The sequence below is a fragment of the Chiloscyllium plagiosum genome, unplaced genomic scaffold (genome assembly GCF_037043375.1).
Source record: "Chiloscyllium plagiosum isolate Xiang-an unplaced genomic scaffold, Cpla_swu_hap1 HiC_scaffold_5, whole genome shotgun sequence".
In the NCBI taxonomy this organism is placed as follows: domain Eukaryota; kingdom Metazoa; phylum Chordata; class Chondrichthyes; order Orectolobiformes; family Hemiscylliidae; genus Chiloscyllium; species Chiloscyllium plagiosum.
Window position 1 is genome coordinate 66127902 of NW_028270143.1, and position 27788 is coordinate 66155689.

Consider the following 27788-nt stretch of genomic DNA (forward strand, 5'->3'; position numbering starts at 1 on the left):
GGCCAAAGAGGGAGAAAGATGTTGGGAGGGTATTTCAAAAGCAAAGGGCAACTGAACAGGGGTAGTTAAAATTAGGGATGCTTACAAAGCCAGAATTAGCTGTGGCCAGATATCTTGGTGGAGCATATGGGTATGAAAGAGATTGCAGTGATAGGGTAAGAAAATACCTTGGAGCAAATGCAAATTGAGGATAAGAATTTTAAAAGAAAGATCTTGACCAATATTGATCATTATAGTGAGCAAATATAGGACCTAGGACAGAGTGATGTACCAGGGCCCAATAATCAATACCTGGGCAGCCTATCCTTAGAGCAACTGCAGGCCTACTCTGCTCAGACCGAGGGCTACGGGCAGAACAGGATCCCGAACTAGTGACAGCACCAGGGCCCATCACTCTTTTCCCTTGCCCTGAGGACAGAAGTCATAGGCAAATGGGACTTGGTACAAGTTAAGAGACAGACAGCAGAGTTTTGCATGAGCTCATGTTTGTGTAAGGTGGAAAGTAGAAGATCAGCCAGGAGCATGTTGGAATAGTCAAAGCTCAAAGTAACAAAGACATGGGTGAGGGTTTCAGTTAGTGATGTACTCACACAGGGGAAAAAAGAATGATGTTTCAGGGGCAGAAAGGAATACTCTCAATGATGGCATAAACAACAGGTCATAAACTCAGGTCTGGGTCATGTAATGACATCAGTGTTGCAATCAGACTGATTTAATCTCAGACTGTTATCAGACTATCAATAGCGAGAGAAAGTATCTTGGGAGAAACATTAAAAAGTCTGGCAGCATTTGTGGGAAGAAAGTAGAGTTAATGTTTGGAGTCCGATAACTCTTTAAAAAGAAATTTCTTTTCGATGTTTGCATAAGTGAAATTTCTGCTTTTTCAGCACCAAAATATTGGATAAACCGTCTGACAATTTAAAAACAGTGGAGAGGTTGAGAGAGATAAGGGAGAAATCGTTCACTGTTATTAGATTTGTGGGCGGCACGGTGGCACAGTGGTTAGCACTGCTGCCTCACAGCGCCAGAGACCCAGGTTCAATTCCCGCTTCAGGCGACTGACTGTGTGGAGTTTGCACATTCTCCCCGTGTCTGCGTGGGTTTCCTCCGGGTGCTCCGTTTTCCTCCCACAGTCCAAAGATGTGCAGGTCAGGTGAATTGGCCATGCTAAATTGTCCGTAGTGTTAGGTAAGGGCTAAATGTAGGGGTATGGGTGGTTTGCACTTCGGCGGGTCGGTGTGGACTTGTTGGGCCGAAGAGCCTGTTTCTACACTGTAAAGTAATCTAATCTAATCTAGATATCATCAGTGCACAAGGGAAATCTAAGTCCAAGACTCCAGATAATGTCACAGAGGGGCAGGACACAGATGAAAAACAGTTTGGGCCAAAAATAGATTCCGGGAGTGTGAGGACCTAGATACAAAGGTAATTGAGTGAGAACAGGAAGAGAAGCCATTGCAAGTGATTCACTGACTTTGATTAACTAGAATGGAAACAAGTGAGAAGGGCCCACTCTGTTGGACTAGAGCAGAGACATTTTGTGGAAGGATAGCATTGTCAATCATTAATAGCTACAAACCGATCCAGAAGGTTAAGGATAGGATAGTTTCCCTTTGTCTCAATCATCAAGTGTTATGAAATATTATCAAATTCACATAAAGTGTCAAAAGGATTTATACTGAGATTGCTTTAAGTGCCATCAACTATGATGATGTCCAATGCAACTGTGGGGAGGGAAGACAACTTAGAATCCAGAAGGAGTAAGATGCAACTTCCAGATCTTCCTCAGACTCCCTGTAATTATGTCTGTCATGTCATTGCAATTTCTACTTTAGTTGCTAATTTGCAATAAGCTAAATCTTGTTAAAGATAACATCTCTTCTTGTTATACCAGTAAGTTTATCTTCTTTATTTGTTCACAGAATGTGGGCATCACTGACTGGGTCAGCATTATTTTTGATCCCAAACTGCCATTGCCTCATCAACAATTTCAGAGGGCAGTTAAGAATCAACCCTACTGATGTGGATCTGGCATGTAGGCCACATGTGGGCCAGACCTGGTAAGGATGGCAGATTTCCTTCCCTGAAGGATATTAATGAATCAGATGGGCATTTACAACAATTGATAATGGTTATCAAGCCACCGTTAGACCACTTTCAATTTTAATCTGTTTTTATATATTTGACCAGCTTTTTCTTGTATTCTAATTTTTCTTCTTTATACTAATTATTGGTCATTTTCTGCTTTGTAAAAAAATTTTGACGTTTGTTATATTGTGTCCAATCTTCTGACATGGCACAAGTCTTTACACAATTATACCCTTTTCTTGTTTTGATACAATTTTTTGCATTCTACAGAGACAACGACTCCTCCATCACACCTAACACCTCTCCCATCACACACGGCACCTTCCCATGCAACCTGCCCCTTTACCTCTTCCATGCTCACCATCCAAGGCCCCAAACTCTAATTTCAGATTAAGCAGCGATTCACTTGTACCTCTTTCAATTTGGTCTATTGCATTCGTTGTTCCCAATGTGGTCTCCTCTATATTGGAGAGACAAAACGCCGACTGGGTGATCGCTTTGCTGAGCACCTTCGGTCTGTACGCAATCAGGTCCCGGACCTTCCCGTGGCTTGCCACTTCAACACACAATCCTGCTCCCATGCCTACATGTCTGTCCTTGGCCTGCTGCAATGTTCCAGTGAAGCTCAACGCAGACTGGAGGAACAGCATCTCATCTTCCGACTAGGCACGTTACAGCCTGCCGGTCTCAACATTGAATTCAACAACTTCAGATGATTATCCCATCTCGACCCCTCTGTTTTCATTCTGCTCCATAATTTTATTTCATTTATTTTATTTATCTTTTTTTAAATTCTTTTTCACTGTTCTGTGCCTCTTATTTCTTGATTGTCTCTCTTTCTCTCGCTCCCCACTCTCTCATCACCTTTTTCCTCTTCTCTTCCCCCTTGCGACCGTTCTCCCCTGTTTTCCATTTTGCCTCTGCTTCACCCATCCCCCCCCATATTTTGTCACATAGCACTGGCTTCAGCCTTGGTCATTCACAGCTCCTAATCTCCCTATAATCTCTCTATGCATTGTCATTATCACCTCTTTATTGCTACCTTTGCTTCTGGAGCCATGACTCACCTTCTCTCAGCCTCGTATAAATTCCTCCCTATTTCTCCCTTTTTTTAGCTTTGACAAAGGGTCAGTTAGACTCGAAATGTCAGCTCTTTTCTCTCCTTACAGATGCTGCCAAACCTGCTGAGATTTTCCAGCATTTTCTCTTTTAGTTTCAGATTCCAGCATCCGCAGTAATTTGCTTTTATCCAGGTCTTGTCAAGCCTACTCTCCAGTCGACTCCACAAAATGCTGTTCTAAGAAACTATCCCCCAAAACATGAAATCATTTTCTATTGTGCATGATAAAGAATCATGAGCCTGAATGAGTGGTAAGAAGAATGGAATAGGGTGAGATGCTCAAAGGATAGGAATGTGTGAAAATGGTAGGAGGTCAAGAGTATGGTGCATGTTAATGGTGCATTTGTTGTATTACATCCAGGTAGAGGACATATAAAGAGGGATTTCTGAAGCTTTGGATGTTGGTTCATGAAGAGGCAAATAGTTTTAATGTTATGTTCTGTAGCTAAATCTAACATTAAGCAAAATATTTGAATCTACTTTCACACTTCACCAACCCACTTTTGGGATAAATTAAGAGCATGATCCTGAAATAAATACCACACCACCACCACTGCAAAAGAATTGATGGGACAAATGGTGAAAGATATATGCAATTGAGAGACTCTATTAAGGGGACACATGCTATCATTTCTCAGCCAGGTTTCTATTAGGCCATGGTGTTTTCGCAATCATTCACAACATGTTCAAGGATGTCAAGGGCCTTTCTCACAGGTGATTGGACATTAGAGCAGAGGGAAGATCAAATGTGCTGGCGTAGTCCACAATACTAACAGTGGGTAAAGTAAAATTAAAGTCATTATAATCTTAGCAGATCATGGAGCTACTCCCTCATTAGTTAGAGATGACTAACAGTTTGTTTAACTTGTAGGTCACCTCACCTCAGGCAAGGGGTGCAGTTAAGAAAGTGACCTTAGCTGTTGTGGGAATTGAACTCACACAGTTGGCATCACTTTGCAAATTGTCTGTCCAGATTAGAGTGGTGCTGGAAAAGCACAGCAGGTCAGGCAGCATCCAAGGAGCAGGAAAATTGGCGTTTTGGGCAAAAGACCTTCACCAGGAATGCCTGGTCATTCCTGATGAAGGTCTTTTGCCCAAAACGTCGATTTTCCTGCTCCTTGGATGCTGCCTGACCTGCTGTGCTTTTCCAGCACCACTCTGATCTTGACTCTCATCTCCAGCATCTGCAGCACCCACTTCTGCCAAATTAACCGTCCAGCCAAAGGAGCTAAGAGGAATGGGCAATTGGCTACTTTAGAGCTCACATTGTAGCACGGGAAATGTTACTTTATCTCTACAGATAAGCTTTTGAAAATTACTAATATACTATTATAATAAAGATTTTAAAGTCTCTTCCAACTTTTCACTTAAAATTTAAGCAAATTACTTGGCAAGTTCTTATAATTTACTGATTTGATCAATATTAGTATTCATTCAAATGCCAGTTGTGAAATTTTTAAGGATAGTGAAGCCTTATGGAATCAATGAGAAAATTATTTTAAATTAGATAAAGGCACATTAACAGCACAACATAGAATTTGAGGTAACTAGCAATAAACACCAAAGACATGATCAGAAGACTTATTATTTTAAGCAGTGCTCCACTAAGATCTGGAGTACATTGACTGAAATTTTGAGTGAGATGAGTGAGATGGAAGGAGAAGAAAGTGAGGTCTGCAGATGCTGGAGATCAGAGCTGAAAATGTGTTGCTGGAAAAGCGCAGCAGGTCAGGCAGCATCCAGGGAACAGGAGAATCGACGTTTCGGGCATAAACCCTTCTTCAGGATTCCTGAAGAAGGGCTTATGCCCGAGATGGAAGGAGATTCAATTATAAATTTTAAAAAATAATTGGAGAAACACTCGAAGGGAAATGATTGGTAGGTTTCAAATTTCGAAAAGCTGACTGACGGAATGGTCTCCTTCCATACTGCATCATTCAGTAATTTGATGATGATGAATGGAAATGCTCTGTCAGTGAAAACTCAAGTACCACAAGAACCTGACAGATTTCCTGTTCACATTATTCATCGAATACACGGAGGAGATTCTTTCTAGACTAATATTATATTATTTGTTGATGACACATTGTACCATTATACCACAAGTAGGCAGGCCACAGTTAAAAGAAATTTCGATCAACTGAGGAGATAACCAGATGGATTTTAATATAAAAATCTCTGTGTACAAACAGTAAGAGAAAACATGATCACCCTTAAATTCTACAACACAGTTCATTTCCAGTGCCAACCTCAAAATATCCCCTGTCCCTAATATTTCAAAAAGACACCATTAATATTTCACAATCAGAGAGTTCTTTGGATCAAGGGAATGACAGTAATATTTTTAAAAAATGGACAAGGCCTTCAGTATGAGTGGACTAAGTAGGCCAGGTGATATGCCTGGACTGGACACAACTATTCTCACTGAGTCAAAATACAGAAGGTAGTAACTCTTAGTGAGCACCACGTCTCAGAATCAGGTACTGAGTTTGTTCTCAATCTTCCAACGTGATGCATGCCTCTCCACCACTGGACAGATACCAGTGCCAACAGGATGATGGCCCAAAATGGAAATTAATTAGAACAGGGAATGGATAGTGGTGGGTCAACCCCAACCATCATAGAGTCATAGAATCATAGAGATGTACAGCATGGAAACAGACCCTTCAGTCCAACCCGTACACGCTGACCAGATAACCCAACCCAATCTAGTCCCATCTGCCAGCACCCGTCCCATATCCCTCCAAACCCTTCCTATTCATATATCCATCCAAATACCTTTAAAATTTTGCAATTGTACCAGCATCCACCACTTCCTCTGGCAGTTCATTCCATACACGTACCACCCTCTGCCCCTTAGGTCTCTTTTATATCTTTTCCCTCTCACCCTAAACCTATGCCCTCTAGTTCTGGACTCCCTGACCCAGGGAAAAGACTTTGTCTATTTATCCTATCCATACCCCTCATAATTTTGTAAACCTTTATAAGGTCACCCCTCAGTCTCCGATGCTCCAGGGAAAACAGCCCCAGCCTGTTCAGCCTCTCAAATCCTCCCCATTAAATTCTCCCCCTCCTTATCACCACCCATTTCACCTCATGTAAGACCATTAAATTCCACCCACGTAGTCGAAATGTGACGAAAGAATGAAAAGCATATTAACTTAGAAATGTCTAAGTAAACTAGAAATACCATTATGATTAACTCAGGGCAGAGAATAAACGTCTCCTTGTCAGCATTGCTAAGAGTTGAAGAAAAATATTTTTAAATATGAAGAATTGATAAAAACAAATTACTACAAAGTATAGCATTACAAAATCGAACCCTTTAATCCACACAAAAATGAACAAAATTTAAGAATCACAGCTACTGGTAAGAAGCAGCATCAGAAGCATTTCTAGGCACCATGACACTGGAAATTGGGAATGGGGGTCAGATAAAATAAGCAGGAAACGAGGAGTGCGACAAATCAAATCCATTAGATTCTCATGCTTGATTCTGCTAATCTACGCTTTCGCTGACAAAGATTTATTGCTATTGTGATGTAACCATTTAAAGCATTAATGCAATGTGAGGAAATACATCTGGAAACACAGATTGCATGTCTAATTGTAACGGAAGCTTTTATAGCATACTCATCAGATCACACTTAAAACACTGAGTTTATTATTATTCAACATACACAGAGAGAATAACATTCTTGATTCCAAGTGAAAAGGGTTTTAGTGCTACAAGTATCCAGTCTGCATGATATACTCTCTGGAGGCAGAAGTTACTGTTCATTTCTGCACGTAGAACCTAACATTAATATCTATGTACATGATAATTGCCTAAATTTTCTGATTGTCAGATAGTTCTGATTTAATCTAAGTTGGCTGTTTGGTGTAATGTTTTCAGTTTTGAATCCATTTTATGCATTTCTATTGAAGAAGATGGGCTAAACGCCGCAGCCTCATTCTTTTCATCTTCTTCCTTTTTAATCATATGACAATTATATCCAAGAACTGAATTTCTACATCATTTCCCTGTCTACTTTTATGGGCTTGAGATCTTGTCATAAGTCAGTTTGAAAACAGTCTAGGATTCTCCTCTTGTAAAACAATATTTCATTTTCCTCTCCCTTCACTACTTCCACTACCTTGGTTTCATTCTTTAATCATTCTAAATTTCAATTGATTAGTTTCAAGCATAAGTTCATAAGCATTGAGTTTTGGCCCTTTGACAGTTTTGTACTCTGCAGATTGTTTTTCTGAAAAACTGTAAACAAGCAAAAATTAGTATTAACAACTGTTGCAGAAGAATTCATGAACTTGAAGGTTGGGCTTAATTGGAATAAATGACCTATTTTCATCGCTATATTTCACAACTTCTTTCAAAGGAAACTATAAGTTGCAAACTCCAGTAGAAACATATAACCTACCGGAGAGAGGGTTTAGAAATATCACATAGTTGTGAAAATGGGTCATTTGGATGAATGAGTCCATCCCAAGTGTGTTATCAATAGAACATTTGTAATATTTGTAAAATGCATCAAATTCTGAGTTGGGAATATTCTTCTGCAGGTGTAAAGAAAGTGCTTCTATATTTTACTAAAAGCATTGCCTTGGAAGTTATAAACCATCTGAGTAGTGTGTTTCATACTAAATACAGCATTTCATAAGGGTAGAGTAATGACCCTTAAATCTTGAGTGTGGTTATGAACATTGATGTGACAGAATAAATAATTAGATTACTGGTCAGGTTCACAGTGCAGCACCAATTTGCATTATGCTGATGACTGAGTAACTTTTATTGAAAATTAACAGCTATTGTTAGAGACCTTCAATCATTTGTCAGAAGAAACTGTCATTTTTAGAATAGGCATGAGAGATATTGAACATAAAAACAGGGAAGCTTTGTTGAACTATTATAAGACCTTGGTTTGCCCACAACCACAGAATTACATCCCATTTTGATCAACATATCTTAGGTAAGATGTAAGGCCCCCCCGCCCCCCCTTAGTTTATACAAAAGAGACATATCAGAACATTTCCAGAGATGAGGGATTTCAGCTACCAGGTTAAGATATCAGGGAACATTATCCTTAAGCAAAGATTTCAGCTACCAGGTTAACATATCAGGGAACATTATCCTTAAGCAAAGATGATTGAGGGGAGTTTTGATAGAGGTGTATGTGATTATAACAAGTTTGGATAAAGAATAAAAGCATTTCCTCATAGCTGATCACGCAAAGTTTAGGGATAAACAGATTTGAAATTTTGGGCAAAAGAGAGGATAGATATGATCATATGAATTAGGAGCAGGAAAAGGCCATTCAGCCTGTCAAGCCTGCAGCACCATTGAATAAGATCATGCTGATCTGATTTTAACTTCAACTTCACACTCCTGTCTATCTGAGTAGCTTCCACCCCTGTGCTGATCAGGAATCCATTTGCATCTATCTTAAAAATATTCAAAGATTTTGCCTCCATCACCTTTATATAGAGTTTCAAAGATTCACACCTTCTGAGAGTGACCCTAGGCCTAGATTCTACCACCAGAAGAAACCTTTCCATATCCATTCTGTCAGGTCCCCTCAGGATCTTTTATGTTTCAATGTCATCTCTTACTCTTCTAAATTCCAGTGGGTACAAGCCTGGACTGTCCAACATTTACTCATAAGATAAACTCATCCATTTAAGTTAATAGGCTAGTAAATCTTCTCTGAACTTCTTCAAACATATTTTCTTCCTTGAGTAAAGTGACCAAAACAGTGCAGAATACTCCAAGTGTGGTCTCACCAGTGCCTTTTATAACTAAAACATTCCTGAAGAAGGGCTCATGCCCGAAACGTCGATTCTCCTGTTTCTTGGATGCTGCCTGACCTGCTGTGCTTTTCCAGCAACACATTTTCAGCTCTGATCTCCAGCATCTGCAGTCCTCACTTTCTCCTCCTAACTAAAACATAACCTCCCTATTTTTATGTTCAAATCATCTCACAATAAATGATAACATTCCATTTACTTTCTTAATTAGTTGTACCAGAATTCTAACCTTTTGTGATTTGTATACTTGAACATTCAAATTAAATTGTATCTCAGAGCTCTGCAATCTTACATCATTTGGATTGTATATTTTGTTTTAATTCTTCCTGCCAAAAGAGGATGATTTCACATTTTCCCACATTATAGTTCATTTGCCAGATGTTTGCCAAATCACCTAACCCTTCTTAATCCTTTTGTTGCCTCCTTGTATCCTCTTCACAAATCATTTTCCTACATATTGTGTCATGTGAAGAAGAAGTTTGTTGTTCAACAAATGGTAATGAGCTGGAATGATGAAGAAGGTGGAAAAAAGGATAATCAATGATTTAAAAATAAATTAATGAGCCCTTAAGGGAAATAACCCTCCAAGAGGATAAGGTTGAAAACTGGGGCTGTGTAGATTGCTTTATAAGTGGACTAATGGGCTAAATGACCTTTCAATGTGCCATAGTATTAGTTACAGCAATAGATTTTCTAATGCAAAACTATCAATTTTTGTGAATGGTCTCCGTTATTTGCATACAAATTAGAGTTAAGCTGGAAAAGCACAGCAGGTCAGGCAGCATCCAAGGAGCAGGAAAATCGACATTTCGGGCAAAAGCCCTTCATCAGGAATAAGGCCTCAGCCCCCTGGCCGTCCTGCTCCATTTGTGCCCCCAGCCTGCAGGCCATCCCATTCAGGTCAAGCATGGATCATGTTGACCATCCCACTCTGCTTGGGCCACCAGCCCATTCCACTCCAACCCTCAGCGACTCTGATGATGTCACCCACTGCTTCAAGGGTGAGTCTTTTTAAAAAAAAAACACCAAACAAAACTTTAAAAAAGAGAGAAGAATGAGAAATGGGGAGAAAACAAGCAGACAGAACAGGCAAGCCCATGGCATCTGCCACCGCTATCTTGGAACATATAAACCTAATATCTTCATACTAAACCTTTACCACCCATTGGTAGTGTCACAGTTAAATTATAAGGCCCAGAATTCTTGAATGAAATGCCAGTTGTGGTGGGGTTGCATATTCTGTTAGCACGGTGCCAGAATCTCTGATCCAGTATAATGGGGGGAAAATACCTCCTGCCCCCACCCAGGATTTGGTCCTGTTCTCAATATATGAAAAAGCTTGTATCTATGTGTCATGACTCATAACTTCAGGATATCAAAGCCTCACAGCTGACTGAATATTTTTAATGGATAATCACTTACCATACAGAGAATAGCATATCCAATTTACCCACAGCACATATCCCTGAAGTAGTAGCAAAAGATGACAAAATAAAGACTTACACTTAGATAACTCTTTTCATCCCCCTCAGATATCTCAAAGATTTTTACAGCTCATGAAATACTTTTTACATGTCTTCATTATTGTAATTCAAGATAAATAACCCGGATAGTTTTGTAATTGGAGATGCTCCTTAACATTCATGTGTATCTGGTAGAACACTGTTCCTCTTCTTCAGATAGCAGGATGGAATCTCTTACATTTACCTAAGAGGGTAGAAAGGCCTCCGTTCAGTCCTGCACTGAAATAACTGTCTCGATTTAAATAGCCTTCAAATAGTTCAAAACCCTTACTTTTATTTAGCAACAGCAAATGCAAACAATAAATAAACAAACAAGCTGCATTTGCTTCTGGGAACAGACAGGGACTGCTTGTCTTTTGAGCAGCAATAAACTTAAAGTCTTAAAGTCAAAGAGTGATCACTGTACTCAGTTCTCATCTACTGAAATGGGGGCCAGCTCAATCCTGTCAGGCTTATTTGCCTATGCTGATTCTATCATGCTGACACTGATGTTGCTCAATGTTCTCATTCTCCTCCTCGCTGCCAATGTCCCGTTCTGCCAAGTCCATCACATCTCCTCTTTGAATGTTCCAGTTGTGCAGAGCACAGCATGCTGCGATATGCAGCACCCTATCTGGGGTGTACTACAAATCCCTCCCAAACCGATCCAATTGGCAGACAGGGATAAAGACCAAATAGGTAAGGTATTGCAAGGCAGAAACACTGAGAGCATTGAAATAGGTGCGAAGTGAGTAAGTGCTATAAGACCAACAAGATCCTTGAGATCCACAGTGGTCCAATCCATGAGTTGGGTGCCTGTCCTTATGCACAAAGTGCCTTGATATCAGAATTGCAATATGGATTCCAAAATGCAGCATTGCAGTGCTGAGCCATATTGTCAGTGAACTAGAATTGTGCATTGTGAGGTACGTGCATGTTTACTGTTAACAGCCTGGAGATGATGGAGACTAGTCTCCAAGCTGGAGGGCTAAAGGAACAAATAGTGAACTAGAGTTGCTAGGCAACCATTCCGGCTTTCATGTCAGAAATTTCTATCCAGCGGTTATGAGAATAGGATCAGCATATAAGTGGGGTGAGGTCAACTAATATTGAGATGTTAATGCATGAAAATAGGCCCTCACTATCCTAGTGAAATTCGTGTCCTGCTGTTCAACATTTGCTTGGGAAATGAAACTTTTTGCTCTCAATGTCAGGAATCCCCATAGTGCTGATCTTACATGATTTTCTCAACTCTCTCATCAACAGACTTTAGGAAAACACTACCTCAGCATATAATTGAAACACAGGAAAAATCAAAGTGAATTCCACAGGGTTGTGACAAACTGGTTTGAATTTTTTAAAAAATGAAGTGAATGAACCTAAAAACCTTGTAAGTATAAGAAAACACAGGTAAAATAAAGAAATAAAGACAGGAACTGGATTTATACTGTAAGGGCAAGATTCTCCCTTTCAATTGTGTGGTGTGTGCTATTCTTTCCTGCAATGACATAAAAGGAGGGATTAAGTATATAGAAGAGCAATTAGTGCTGATGTATGAGCAGGAGAAGTGTTGAGGTGTCCAAACATGGGTCAGTAGGAAGTCCAGAGGGCAGAAAGGTTTAGTAGTTTGGGAAGATGTAGCAGGTGAGCCAATGAATGGACATGCTACATACAATACTGACAGTTGTAATCCATAAGCCTTGGTGAGATGTTTGTGTCAGTAAGAGTTAGAGTGAATGGTGGCCTGTGAGAATGAGGCATTTACTCTTTTGACGCACAGAAGGTCATTGACCGAATTCCTGCATTGACTACATTCAGGACACAGCCCTGACCCATATAGCAACTTGCATACAGGCTAATGTTCCCTCCGAGCTGCTCAGCTGTGCAGCTGCTGTGAGGTTCCTCCGAGGTTCTGCACATGGTGATTTGTGCAACGATAAAATATTAGAGGGAGTATTGGTCTGAGCAGGTTTGGTTTGGTGATGTCTCCTGTGTCAGTCATCTAGACAAAGGACTTCTCTCCCCTCCGTCACCATGTTACCCCAACACCCTGAGGTCCCTGTTCATGAAGGGGGAACTGATGTTTCCTTCCTGTGGGCCATGTCTTGCATGTTGAGGCTCAAGCACCACAGCGTGAGACATTGCTCCTGACATGGTGTGTATCTAGCTTTTAAATATGGCACCAATAGAGTGGTAGCCAGAAGGTTCCAGAATTGGTGAGCACTTCCACCTCTTTGATTCTCTGAGAAAGCTGTCCAACAGCAGAGCTGCATAGCTAACGAGGTGAAGAGCAGAACACTGTATGAGAAGTCGCTTTGAACTATAGTGGATTCTATGGCATGAATTTCACTAAAAAAAAATCATTACCTGCAAATGAGAAAATTCTACTGAATGCTCCAAATCTGCAGTCAATGCCCAGCAAAAGAATGAAAGTAAAACTTGTTCTTATGTAACATTCCATGACATTCAGAAATATCTGAAAGCATTTCAAATGCAATTCAATACTTTGAAGTAATAAGCTGTGACGCCTGCATGCGATCTGCAAAAGAAAGCTTTTTTTTCAATCCTTATTAATTTACAAATGTCTTTTGATGGGGCCTAGTTTTATAAATTGCAAATGACACCAAACTCAGAAACGAAGGAAATAGTAAGGAGGACATTTATAAACTGCAACAGGAAGCTTCAGACTGGAAAAATGGGCAGATACATACATTTAAAGCACAAAGTGTACTTAATTTTGGTAGAAAGAATTAAGACAGACAATGTAACGTTTAAGGGAAGTGCAGAAATAGGAAATCCTGAACTTGGTCATGCACAAACTTTTGAAGATGGCAGAACAATTGAGAAGGAAACAAAATCAAAGAACAGAACAATTGAGAAATTTATTAAAAAAGCAAATCAGAGTTTTGGCATTATGATTAGACATATAGAATACAAATACAATAAAGTTATGCTCAGGCTTAATTAAATACTGACTCAGCCCCAGTTTAATAACTGCAACCACTTCTGGGTACCACATTTTTGGAGAGTGAAGGCGAAATTTACTCGAATGGAACCGGGGCCAAAATATGTTGGTTACATCAAGGGTTTGGAGAAACTGGTGTTATTCCCTTAAGGCAGAGATGGTTAAGTTGAGATTTGATTAAAGTGGTCATGAGCAGATAAAAACAAAGAAAACTGTAATTGGATAAATCACTTAATGGATTAAGTTTTAGTTTGCCCATTTCACCTTCTCATAAAGATGTCAATCACAGCTATTTATAGTACCAATTATGAATGTTTTTTACCCACATTACAGCTCCTAATTTTATGTAAGTATACACACCCAGTTTAAAAAATATTCTTCAAAGAAAGAATAATCTATTATAATGTAATAAAGACGTTAATCAAACAATGCTTTCATTCTCTTCTGCAGCTGTATCAACATTGCTTGCTTAGATAAATGCACTTGTTTTTTTCCTGGGGCTCAGCCAAGCATTCATAATGAGGCTACCTTGACAAACAGACGTTAGGCCAAATGGTCTAATTATTTCCATTGATCCAGTTGCCACAATGTCCTTTTGCGTACCTTTAGTTTCTGGTAAGTGCTTGAATTTTCCATAAATAATACTTGCATTTTCAGCTAAGGGTATATGGAAGATCTCCCTAGGTAAAAATTGAAGACATTGAATTTGGATAATATTTCTGCTGCAGTTACTTCTGAGGTGTCCAGGCTGTCACTATAGAAATCTAACAGTAAATACTGGACTAAACTGAAACAAAGAACTGTGGATGATTAAGATCAGAAACAAAACAGAAATGTACTGGAGAAAGTCAACAGGTCTGGCAGCATCTGTGGAGAGAAAGCAGAGTTAACATTTTGAGTCCAGTGACTCATCTTTAGAAATACTGGACAGTCTTTACAATATTGAGACATCTCAAAATTAAGAAGAGCATTATTTGCTACATTTATTCGAGGTATCTGTGACCAAGGATGAATTTTTAAAAATATATTCCAAATGTGTGGGATAGGGCTTTAGAAATGTTTGCTCAGCATTTTTACCTTTGCTTTCCATTTGTCAAGTCTGCTGCCAATGAAGAGTAATTTTAGATTATTTTCTTAATTGTTACATTGCTATTGATATTCCTCTGAGATTGATGGTGCCTCAGGATATGGTAGACCAGATGTGCATTGATTTCTCAGAAGAATACAAAGACATGAACTCTGAGTTCTTTGAAACACTACATTTCTGAAAGCTACCAGGAATGGACAAAAGTATAAACAATATTAGTCATTCCCTTGGATAGGTATTTTGACTTTAAGTTATTGATGTGGTAATTAGTTATTAAACCTTGTATCAGTTATTATATTAGTTTTTATCAGTTATGGGATGCAATTAATTCTAAAGTTTAACTAAATAATTTATGAAGTTGCAGCTGTCCTCTGTGTTGTGCTCAGCAACTCTTAAACGTAGTTATTTATGCAAGTATATAAGAGTGATAGTGGGCAGGTCAGTGATTGTGGAGGAATGGATGTAGGATTGATTATGAATGGGAAACCATGAATTCTTGGATCTCAATGGGTAGAGGCATATTCCAGGGTTGCCTTCACTGGGGAAGCTGGGAAGGGTTAGGGTTAGTGCTTCACTTCTGCTGATGACATGGGTTCATTCATGCAACTGAAGTGAACCTTAGGTACTTCCTGTCAAAGTGTACAACAATATGAGAAGCTGGAGGTTTCTTGCCATCATCACCTTCCTCCTTCTCATTACCCTCCTTCCCCACCTACTGAATCATCCAAGAATTTGCATTCTTCAGTTAGTTCCTCCTGCATGTCCAAATCACACCGCTGTTAAGAAAACCACAACTATTCTGGAGATCCTGGACTGGTAAATACAGTAATGAAAGACACCTACAGGCAGCAGTTTCAGCATGCTGCTGGCTTCTTTCTCTGAAATCAGGTGCACCACACTATTAAATGTCATTCATTGTCAAGTGTTTGCGCTTAATGTTGGAGTAATGAGAGGAGTTATTAGATAAGTTTGAACTGGATACCTTTGTCTCCTCACAAATTTCATGCACACATCCAGAAATATTGTGTTGTGTTTTTACATCCGCTGAAGGTTAAGAGAATGGAACTCCTAATGGTTGATACATAATCCATGGAGGTGTCCAGATTGCCATGTGTGTACAGTTAATGATGCCCTGTGGGAAGCCATTAATATTTCAACTGTGATCTAATCAAGGTTCCCGACAGATTGAACACAAACTTACTGCTCTTGGATTTCATCTCTCTAAAAATGATTCCAGTGCTTGGGTTGTCTTTTGCATAGTTTTATTGACCTACATCATTACTTTTATTAGTTTGTGTGTTGATGTCTCGATGTCTCTTTTCCCCTGTGTCCCAGATACACTCTATGTAGGGCATTTTAGAGTCCTAGGTTGTGTGGGAGAGTGGCTGGAGTAGGTCCACAAATTCAAAAGGAGGTGACTCTTGGCATTGTGTGATTTTCTGATTTAATATATGAAGACACAGGGAGAAGGGAGGCCTGCTTTCTGGAGGCAGATTCATAGTTTAAACATTTCAATCAGGCTGTATTTGAAATTGAATGGCTGCAGGTCTGTTTTTCCAGGGTTCTGATTCCAGCTCTGTGGCAGCAATGTTTTATCAAGCAACTGAAGCAAGCTACATCAACAGAGTGAAAGCTGTTGGGAAAATTCATAAGCATTATATTTTTAGAAGAAAGTGAGGACTGCAGATGCTGGAGATCAGAATCGAAAAGTGTGGCGCTGGAAAAGCACAGCAGGTCAGGCAGCATCTGAGGAGCAGGAGAATCAATGCATTCCTGATGAAGGGCTTATGCCTGGAACATCAATTCTCCTGCTCCTCAGATGCTGCCTGACCTGCTGTGCTTTTCCAGTGCCACACATGAAATTTTTAGAGCCTATATAATTTCAGGCAGCGCTGCACTTTAACTCTATTTTACATTGCATTGCCAATTAGAGAGAAAATAAGTTTTAAAAAAAGTAATAATACTTGGAAATGAACATGCTTGGTGTCCTGGAGCCCCATTTTGAAGTATGCAGAGTTGGATCAGTCTGTGTCATTAGCAAGTTACTAGATTTTCCTTCTGATGGTTTCTCAGTGGAAATGTGATTTTGCAAACTTATAAAATTCTGGCAGAGTCTGCTTTGTAGAAGCATAGAAACAGAAGATAGAAGCAGGAGTAGGCCATTCAGCCCTTCAAGCCTGTTCCATCATTCAATATAATCATGACTAATCATCAACTCTGTACCATTTTCCCGCTTTTTCCATATATTCATTGATCCTTTTCATTCTGACAATTATATCTAACTCCTTCCTGAAAGTTAAAAATCACACAACACCAGGTTATAGTCCAACAGGTTTAATTGGAAGCACACTAGCTTTCGGAGCAATGCTCCTTCATCAGGTGATGCAGGAGCGTCGCTCCGAAAGCTAGTGTGCTTCCAATTAAACCTGTTGGACTATAACCTGGTGTTGTGTGATTTTTAATTTTGTACACCCCAGTCCAACACCGGCATCTCCAAATCATCCTTCCTGAAAGCATTTGATGTTTTGACCCCAATCACTTTCTAGAGCAGAGAATTCCACAGACTTACCACTATCTGGGTAAAGACATTTTTGCTCATCCCATTCCTAAATGGCCTATCCTCAGTCTGTGAGCCTGGGTTCTGGAGCATCAAGGTCATGCACCCCATTAGTTTTGTGTGTGTGTGTGTGTGTGTGTGTGAGAGAGGCCAGTGGTTTGAATTTTAACTTTCTCCCACTGTCGGATGGAAAGTGAAAATGCAGCATCTCCCTTGTTCTTTCTGCTGGCCACACAACGAGAACCTCCCACCCCCACCTGCGTTAGTGACTGTTAAGGAGCCAAGTCGATTCAGGTAGGGGCTTCATTAATCCATCCAAACTAGGGTCACATAAAATCAAACAACCCTAATTGCATTTCAACCTCAGGCCACAGCTCAGAGTTACCAGCACAGCTAAGAGGACAATGCGACCGACCAAGGTAAGTTGAAAACTTTCCTTTGTTGATAATTTTGAATCCATTCTTTCCTGCCAATAAATCTGGAAAAGGAGCTGCAAAATCACAAGACTATGTAAAATGAGATTAATGAACAGCATTGCAGCTGAATCTCATTTCTCATTCTAAAGGGAGTCTTAACATTGATGTTCAGTGTTATGTTAGCTGAACTCAGGAAATAACTCGCCTACATAGCAGCACTGTAGGAAGTGTTATTGCAAACCTATTGAAAGGGTCAGTTAACACTGGAAGAACTCTAAAGAGTAACTGTAGCACTGATTGTTATTACAGACATCAAAGTTGTGCACATTCTCCAGTGCAGTTTAAGTCTGCTCAACATTTGACAGATGTTTCCGCAATGTTTTATTTTCATTTTGGGTCTAAATGCAGCACAAATACTGTTGCATTCTACAAAAACAATATGAACAAAATATAACTATTGTGGCAGAAACTTTCAGAGGATGGAGGAATTTTAAAATGGGACAGCGTTTAGGGAGTTGTTTGTGGGTGGAAGTTATATCTGGCAAAAATGCAACTGCATTGGAAAATAAGCTCCAAGCTACTGACTTCTGCATTTCATGACAGAGCATTAGAGAAATTACACATAACCCCTTGGGAAAGGAGGGTTGTCAGCTGACATATGTTCTTCGCAAATTATAGCCCACTCTTCCTGGAACCCAGTACTGATAGTAAGGAGTGACAGTTGATAGGGCACCATGGAATGCACCATAGAATAAAATATCGAGAACTAACTACACACAGCTTTATTCATCTGCTTATTTGAAAAGGCTTATTCTCAACGCTATAAGAGATAGGACCAAAGGTAGGCCATTCAGCCTATCAAGTCTGCTCTATCATTTAGTGATATAAAATGGATAGTCAGAGTCTTTTTTTAACCAGAGTAGAAATGTCAATTTTCAGGGGACATAGGTTTAAGGTAAAAGGGAGAAAGTTTAAAGGAGATGTTAGATGCAGGTTTTTACATACAGGCCCTGCTCGAAATGTCGAGCCTCCTGCCCCTCTGATGCTGCTTAACCTGCTGTGTTTTATCCAGCTCCACATTTTATTGACTCTTTACACACAGTTTAGTAAGTGCTGCCAGAGGAGATGGCGGAGGTGGGTACAATAGCAAATTTTAGGAGGCATCTTGATAGATATGTGGATAGCCAGGAAATAGAGGCATACAGACTGCATGGAGGCAGAAGTTTAGCTTACAAAGGAATCATGTGTCAGTATAGTGTTGGAGGGCTGAAGGACTTGATCCTGTGCTGTACTGTACTGATCTTGAGATCATGGCTGATCTGATAACTCTACTTTCCTGCCTTATCTCTATAACCTTTGATTCCCTTACTGATTAAAAATCTGTCTATCTTAACTTTGAACATACTTAATGACCCAGTTTTGACGGCCTTCTGCAGTAAAGAATTTCACCAATTCACTACCTCCTGAGAGAAGGAATTCCTCCTCATCTCGTTGCAAATGTTGAACTCCTTGTTCTGAGATTGTGCCCTCTGGTACTAGACTCTCCCACAAAGGAAAACAATTTTTCTACGTGTTCTGTCAAGTCCCCTAAGAAACTTGTATATTCCATTTAGGTCACAGCTTATTCTTCTAAATTCCATTGAGTATAGGCCCAATTCATTCAATCTCTTTTCATAAGACAGTCCCTCCATATCTGGCATCAGCCAAGTGAACTTCCTCTGGACTGTCTCCAATGCATCCAATCTAACACTTTTCCTTAGACAAAACTGTTTGTGATATTCCAGGTGTGGTATGACTAGTACCTTTATAGTTTTAGCAAACCTCTCTACTTTAATATTTCCATTCCCTTTGAAGTAAAGGCCAACATTCCAGTGCTTTCCCAATGACCTGCTGAATTTAAAGCCTAGCTTCATGTGATTCATGGTTGAGAACTCCCAAATCCCTCTGTTCCGTAGCTTTCTCCATTCTTTCTCCATTTAAATCATATTCAGCTCCTCTGTTCTGCCTATCAAAACCTCACATTTTCCCATGTGATATAAAATCTGCCAAATTTTTGCCCATTCAGTTAACCTGTCTATATCCCCCTATAGACACTTTATGTCATTCTCACCACTTGCCTTCCCACTTATTTTTCCATTATCCATAAACTTGGCTATGCTGCAAGGTAACTTTACATACTTTAAAACAATAATTCCTCTTGGACAATTTGGAGGGCATTTTATAAATTCAGAGTTTTGAAAGTCTCACAGCTATTTAATGGCATGATCTATCAGATCACCATGGATACCACTTCCTAACATTTGATTGGCCCTCGGAGGAGAATCAGCAGCATCAACACCAACATCTATAACTGCCTGTTGCTCATAGACCCAAAATGTTGCAGCAGAGGGGTGCAGTTCCCAAGAGGCCAGACTTGGCTTAACAAGGTCTACGGGCAGAGAATGAACTTCTTCAAAATGTATCTATCTATGCATACCTATGTATCAGGAGATTCACTGTGTCAGCTACATTTGCAGTCTGCCAATAGGACCTTCTGCTGGCCACAGTTTACAAATGGCCATCAAGGTCACCATCATTTTCAAATGTTAAGCCTCTGGATCATTATAGATACTGCTGGAGACATTTGCAGGATCCCCCTGGAGACAGAGATTGACAAATATGTATGATGTTTTCCAGACATTTTGTATGCCTTGCTTGTTCTGGTTGTTATCAACTGTATACACCTTGTGGCAATTAAACATCCTCAGATCACTCAACAAGATTCATTAACCACAACAGCTTCAAGTCCATCAATTTGTAAAAACAAGATTTTTATAGTGATATGTTTCAGATTCCCAGACAACTACCATGATGCTTTCACCCAGATTCCCTTATCTTTTTGTACCAGATACCAACTGAGAGCTAAGTCATCTCCTGATAAACCTGGTTGCACTTTGTTTTAGCTTCAGTCTGTTCTTGCCTCTGCTGCTATTGGATTTTATGGCATCCTCCAACTTCACCATCATTTTTCAGATCCTGCAACCAATTTTCCTTATCCTCACTTCTATGAAACTGTCTCTGTCAATGCATCATCTCATACTTTATCCTCAAATAACTTCTGGACTTCATTAACGAAACCCGTTTTCAATCACTGACAACAGTTTGTGGAATCTACACTATCTGCATCAAATATTTACAACTCACTGAATAAAGAAAATGTGCTGTGTTTTAATGTAAATGCCCAGCAGCACTTTGACCACAGTCTAAAGTATGTAATGTTGGGGGGGAGGAATTGGTTGTTCAGGGATTAGCAGGGGCAAGGTCAACAAGATGCCAGCATGCCAGGGTGCTGCTTAGCTGATGGAATACTCAGAATAATGTGCAGTTAGGGTTCTGCATTGGGTCCAGGGTGATCTAAGTGTTATCTAACAGGGGGTATCAGGCTAACAGGTTGAGTGAATGTTGATCCAGCAGCAGAGTGGGGTTTCATCCAGAGAATGTCAGCCCAGTGGTTGGGGCAGTTTTGTGTTCAGTGATGAGGAGATATGGAATTGAGTCTGAGAGAGCCATGCCAGCATTGGGGACTGTCAGATAGGTTGTCGGGGATGAGGTCAGCAGGAAGGGGCTCAGGTCCGGGGTGCGGTCAGGTCAGCAGCAAGTGTATTCGGTTAGGTTTAGGTTGGAGAATTGAATGAGGGGTGGTCAGGGATCTACTCGGTCTAATTGAGGTATTGTTGCAGGAGGTGTGAAAAATGACTATGGTCATCATTTTAATAGTTAGCCAAGAGACAGCGGAGTTCTTGAACCTTTAAGTTTCTCTGGGTAACTATTAGCTTCACTGCACAGAAGCCTTCGATTTAAAGGATCTCTTTTGGAAGATTCCACATGTAGAGAAATTGCCCATTCAGAAAGAGTCAATTACATTTGGGATCCTTCATGATCCCAGTCTGTATCCTCTGACCGGCAAGGAAACACCCAAAAGAGGTTTCCGCTGGCACCTTGTCATCACTCACTTATGAAATGACCTGTTCCTGGGAGAGGGTTTCCAATTCATTATGATCCTGGGTAACAATGGATGAATTGGCTCCCCATCCTTATTCAACCCACTTCTTCAATTGGTTACAGCAAGTTTAATTCGAAAAGAATTCCTTCCAGTCTACCTTTTTCCCAGCCCAAATATGTTTATGTTTTAAAAGTAGGAAGGTTTTTTTGTATTAAGCAAGAATGAGGTTATTAATTATTAAAATGAGGGTAAAGATAATTAAATGTGATGCATATTACTTACCTATTATTTACTTATCTATGCTATTTAACTCTGTGATCTGCCTGTATTGCAAGACAAAGTTTTTCACTGTACCTCAGTACATGTGATAGTAAATTCGATTCAGTTCAATTCAATACACACATATTAGAAATAAGAGATGAGTCCATAAAGTAAGAGTACAAATCAATTTTTTGCTTGTAAATGATGAACAGATTATGAAGGTTTGTGACTGCTAAGCTGATTCAAGTAGTCGCTGACTTTGAAAGTTTTTTGCAGGTTCTTCAGTCTGCAGTGTCCAGTTCATTAGTCCAGTGTCCTTCAACAGTGACAGTGCTGGTGACTTGCAATCTGTAATCAGGGAGAGACTTTATTTCCTTTTTCCTGCACACATAGAGAAGGCTAGTATAATTTCTCAGCTGTGTCCTTTCATAACACACTTTAAGACGTTGAAACTTGAACCATAAGTAGGACAGTAGCACACTAGCTATCTAGCATATTAGCTGATCAAATGTGCTGGTTGATCACAAGTCCACATAAACTGTAAAAGTATACAGTAATTAATAGAAACGCATTGTAGGAGTTATACACATCACTGTTATACTTTATTTACAATATAAATAAATTAAATAATAATGCAACTTCACCATAAATTGAACTTACCAGCAGAGAGCCTTCTCACCCACACCCTCAACTAACTACTTGGCCATTGCAGCCGATCACGATGTTTGAGGAGAAATTGACTCAAAATTGAATCCGTTGTTGACAATTTGTGTGACCATTCAATTGAACAATAAGTATATTTACGGTGAGGTTAAAAAATCAAAAAATATTTATAATAATTGTACAGAATAATACGGTAAACTTTGTGATATTTAAGATATATAATTTTTGCTGGTTTCAAGAGTACTGATTCATAAGGTGCCAGTTAAATCAAAGTTGACTGTACATCCATAAGTAATTTTGGGGATTGATCCATGGTTGTGACCTTTCCTTGCTCTTAAACTGAGGCTTCTGGAACACTTTAATTGGCCTGTGATGGAAATGTTGGCCAGGGAACATGGTGGTGTTTTGAAGTGGCAAACATCTGGTAACTCAGGGTCGTTTTTACAAACAGAATGTAGGTGTTCTGCAAAGCAGTTGCCCCAGTTTGCATTTCTTCTCCCCATTGTAGAGATGACTACTCTATGAACAGTGAATACAGTAGAGTGGATTGAATGAAGTGCAGCTAAGTCAATGATTCACCTGGAAGGTATGTCTGGAGCATTGGATAGGAGGTAAATGGGCATGTGTTACAATTTCTGCTATTGTATGGGATGGTGCTGTGGGGATGTGAGGAGGAGTTGGGAATGGAGGAGAAGTGGACCAGAATGTCCCAGAGTGAACAGTGCCTGCAGAATTGTAACAAAGGAAGGGAGGGAAATATGTGTCTGGTCATGGCATTTGCTGGAAGTGGAGTAAATGACAACTTATGATTCTTTGGATGTGAAACCTGCTGGGCTGATAAGTGAGGACTGGGGGGATCTCTTTCATTCTTGTGAGAGGGGAGGGAAGGGAAGGTTTGAGGACAGAAGTGCAGAAGATGAGTCAAACATGGCTAAGGGCTCTGTCGATCATGGAGGTGGGGAATCCTCAGTTGAGGAAAAAGGTGGACATTTCTGAGGTTCCCCTGTGGAAGGTGGAACATGATGGAGATGGAGAAACTGGAAGAATAAGATGGAACACTTACAGGAAGCAGAGCCTGAGGATGTATAGTCCACGTAACTGTGAGAATCAGTGGGTTTGTAATGAATATTGGTGGCCAGAAATGGAAACAGAAATGTTGAGGAAGGGAATGGAGGAGTCAGAATTTGTCTAGGTAAAGGTGAGGGCAGGATGGAAATTGGAAGCGAAACCAATCAATTTTTTTCTAAACATATCAAAGTGCTTGACATTGCCACCATTACAATCAACCAATAACCTTTGTTCAGCTATGGTAGTGTCCACTAAAGATACTGCACCTCAGAGCTAATGTAGCCCTAATACAGCTGGAAGAAATTTGCATCACTATTAAAGGCTCCAGATGCCATCAAAGTTCCTCGAAAAAAAAACAAAATGATCACAGAATTCTGAACACTTAATTGGAAATCCATTAAGTTTAAATTTGCTGTAGGCAATGAAAGCCTCCATAGACTGATCAGGTCTCTGGCACAGAGACTGTCCCTGTTACTCAGAAGGGAAGAGAGGAGATGGACTGAGCATTTGTCATTGGGGACTCCGTAGTTAGGGGGACAGATAGGAGGTTCTGTGAGAACGAAACAGACTGACGGTTGGCGTGTTGCCTCTCAAGTGCCAGGGTTCGAGGGATCGTGTTTTGGGATCCTTGAGGGGGAGAGGGAGCAGCCCCAAGTCGTGGTCCACATTGGCACTAATGACAAAGGTAGGAAAAGGGATGGGGATTTCAGGCAGAAATTCAGGGAGCTAAGGTGGAAGCTTAGTGCAGTTGTTATCTCTGATTGTTTTGACTGTGCCATTTGCTAGCAAGGCAAGGAATAGGGAGAGAGGAGTTGAACACGTGGCTAATGATCAACTTAATAATGCTTTGAAAAAGGTCAATTATAAATGAAATTCACCTTCTAACCTTCACATTCTGGAATTCACATCTTTCTGACAACATTCAACATGATGATTTCATAAGTAGTTGCAGACAGAAGGGGTGGGAATGTGACTTCATGCATGAGCTACCCATCCACCAGAATAACCCGGATTCATGATAGCATCTTTCCTCTTTGGGTCTTTCTAAAAAGGCGTCTTGAAACTCAGAGGTTACATCATGGAAGGGAGCACTACCATGCAAGTATGAAGCCACATTAATGGGTAGACAGACTCTACAGGCTTTGTGCATTTTACCCACCATGAGTACAATAGCTATTTCAGACAAGTTTGGTAAGTCATTCAGTGACACATTCACAAAACATGCCACGAAAATGCCCAACATTTAATGCTGGATGTGAGACCTAAAGCACAGGAGAGCATTGGAAGCAACAATGTAAGGAGATGCTAAAACAATGGTTCAAGGTTGTGAAAAACTGTATCCAAAAGCAATAAGGGAATAATATTCCAATCAACCATGAGCCCACAACAAAAGAGTTAAAATTAGATCTGCCAAGCTGTGTAACCAGGTGATGAGGATAACACAGAAAGGTAGTAACACCTCAGGTACAGGAAAAAGGTAGATAGATTACAGTGAGTGGATGGAAAGGGAACAGGCAGAAAGTGCAGAGATCCCCTGTGGCCGTTCCCCTCAATAACAAGTATACTGTTTTGGAAACTTTGGATGAGGGGTGGGGTCTGACCAGGGGTAAGCCATGGAGTACAGGTATCAGCCACAGAGTCTGTCCCTGTTGCTCAGAGGGAAGTGGGGAGAAGAGTAGAGCATTACACAGTGGGGACTCCATAGTTAGGGGGACAGATAGAAGGTTCTGTGGGAATGAGAGAGACTTGCGGTTGGAATGTTGCCTCCCAGGTGCCAGAGTCCGTGATGTCTCGAATCATGTTTTTGGGATCCTTAAGGGGGTAGGGGAGCAGCCCCAAGTCGTGATACACATAGGTACCAACAACATAGGTCGGAAAAGGGATGGGGATGTAAGGCTGAAATTCAAGGAACTAGGGTGGAAGCTTAAAACAAATACAAACAAACAAACAAACAGGATAGCAAATGTTGTGAGGATTTATAATCATCTAGAAAGGAATAGTTTGATTAGGGGTAGTCAACACGGTTTTGTGATAGGTAGGTTGTGCCTCACAAACCGTGTTGAGTTCCTTGAGAGGGTGACCAAACAGGTGGATGAGGGTGAAGTGGTAGATGTGGTTATATGGATTTCAGTAAAGTGATAAGGTTCTCCACAGTAGGCTACTGCAGAAAACACAAAGGCATGGGATTGAGGGTGATTTAGCGGTTTGTATCAGAAATTAGCTAACTGAATGAAGACAGAGGGTGGTAGTTGATGGATCTATTTTGGGACCGCTGTTTGTCATTTTTATAAGAGACCTGGATGAGGGCATAGAAGAATAGGTTAGTAAATTCGCAGATGATACTCAGGTAGGTAGCGTTGTGGATAGTACGGAAGGAGTTGCAGGTTACAGAGGAACATAGATAAGCTGCAGAGCTGGGTTGAGAGTTGGCAAATGGATTTTAATGCAGAAAAGTGTGAGGTGATTCACTTTGGAAAGAGTAACAGGAATGCAGAGTACTGGGCTAATGGTAAGATTCTTGGTAGTGTGGATGATCAGAGAGATCTTGCTGTCAATGTGCATAGATTCCTGAAAGTTGTCACCCAGGTTGATAGGGTTGTTAAGAAGGTGTACAGCGTGTTAGCTTTTATTGGTAGACGGATTAACTTTCAGAGCCATGAGGTCATGTTTCAGCTGTTTAAAACCCTGGTGCAGCTAACCTTCGAGTATTGCTTACAGTTCTGGTCGTCACATTATAGAAAGGATGTGGAAGCTTTGGAAAGGGTGCAGAGGAGATTTACCAGGATATTGTCTGGTATGGAGAAAGGTCTTATGAGGAAAGGCTGAGGGACTTGAAGCTGTTTACATTACAGAGAAGAAGATTGAGAGGTAACTTAATAGAGATATACGAGATGATTGGAGAATTAGATAGGGTGGACAGTAAGAGCCTTTTTCCTCAGATGGTGATGGTTAGCGCAAGAGAACATAGCTTTAAATTGAGGAATATATCGGATAGATATATAGAGGGATAGATATATAGGACAGATGTCAGAGGTAGGTTCTTTATTCAGAGAGTAGTAGGAATAGTCTGTCTGCAGTAGTAGTAGACTTGCCAACTTTAAGGGCATTTAAATGGGCATTGGATAAACATATGGATATTAATGGAATGGTGTAGGTTAGATGGGCTTCAGGTTGGTTTCACAGTTAGGCACAACATCGAGGGCTGAAAGGCCTGTAGTGTACTGTAATGTTCTATGAGAAAGTGAGGACTGCAGATGCTGGAGATCAGAGATGAAAATGTGTTGCTGGAAAAGCGCAGCAGGTCAGGCAGCATCCAAGGAGCAGGAGAATCGACGTTTTGGGCATGAGCCCTTCTTCAGGAATGAGGAAAGTGTGCCAAGCAGGCTAAGATAAAAGGTAGGGAGGAGGGACTTGGGGGAGGTGCGTTGGAAATGCAATAGGTGGAAGGAGGTTAAGGTGAGGGTGATAGGCCAGAGTGGGGGTGGGGGCGGAGAGGTCAGGAAGAAGATTGCAGGTTAGGAAGGTGGTGCTGAGTTCGAGGGTTGGGACTTAGACAAGGTGGGGGGAGGGGAAATGAGGAAACTGGAGAAATCTGAGTTCATCCCTTGTGGTTGGAGGGTTCCTAGGCGGAAGATGAGGCGCTCTTCCTCCAGGCGTTGTGTTGCTATGGTCTGGCGATGGAGGAGTCCAAGGACCTGCATGTCCTTGGTGGAGTGGGAGGGAGAGTTGAAGTGTTGAGCCACGGGGTGGTTGGGTTGGTTGGTCCGGGTGTCCCAGAGGTGTTCTCTGAAACGTTCCGCAAGTAGGCGGCCTGTCTCCCCAATATAGAGGAGGCCACATCGGGTGCAGCGGATGCAGTAAATGATGTGTGTGGAGGTGCAGGTGAATTTGTGGCGGATATGGAAGGATCCCTTGGGGCCTTGGAGGGAAGTAAGGGGGGAAGTGTGGGCGCAAGTTTTGCATTTCTTGCGGTTGCAGGGGAAGGTGCCGGGAGTGGAGGTTGGGTTGGTGGGGGGTGTGCACCTGACAAGGGAGTCACGGAGTGAGTGGTCTTTTTGGAATGCTGATAGGGGAGGGGAGGGAAATATATCCCTGGTGGTGGGGTCCATTTGGAGGTGGCGGAAATGACGACGGATGATACGATGTATATGGAGGTTGGTGGGGTGGTAGGTGAGGACCAGTGGGGTTCTGTCCTGGTGGCGATTGGTTGGGCGGAGCTCAAGGGCGGAGGAGCGGGAAGTGGAGGAGATGCGGTGGAGAGCATCGTCGATCACGTC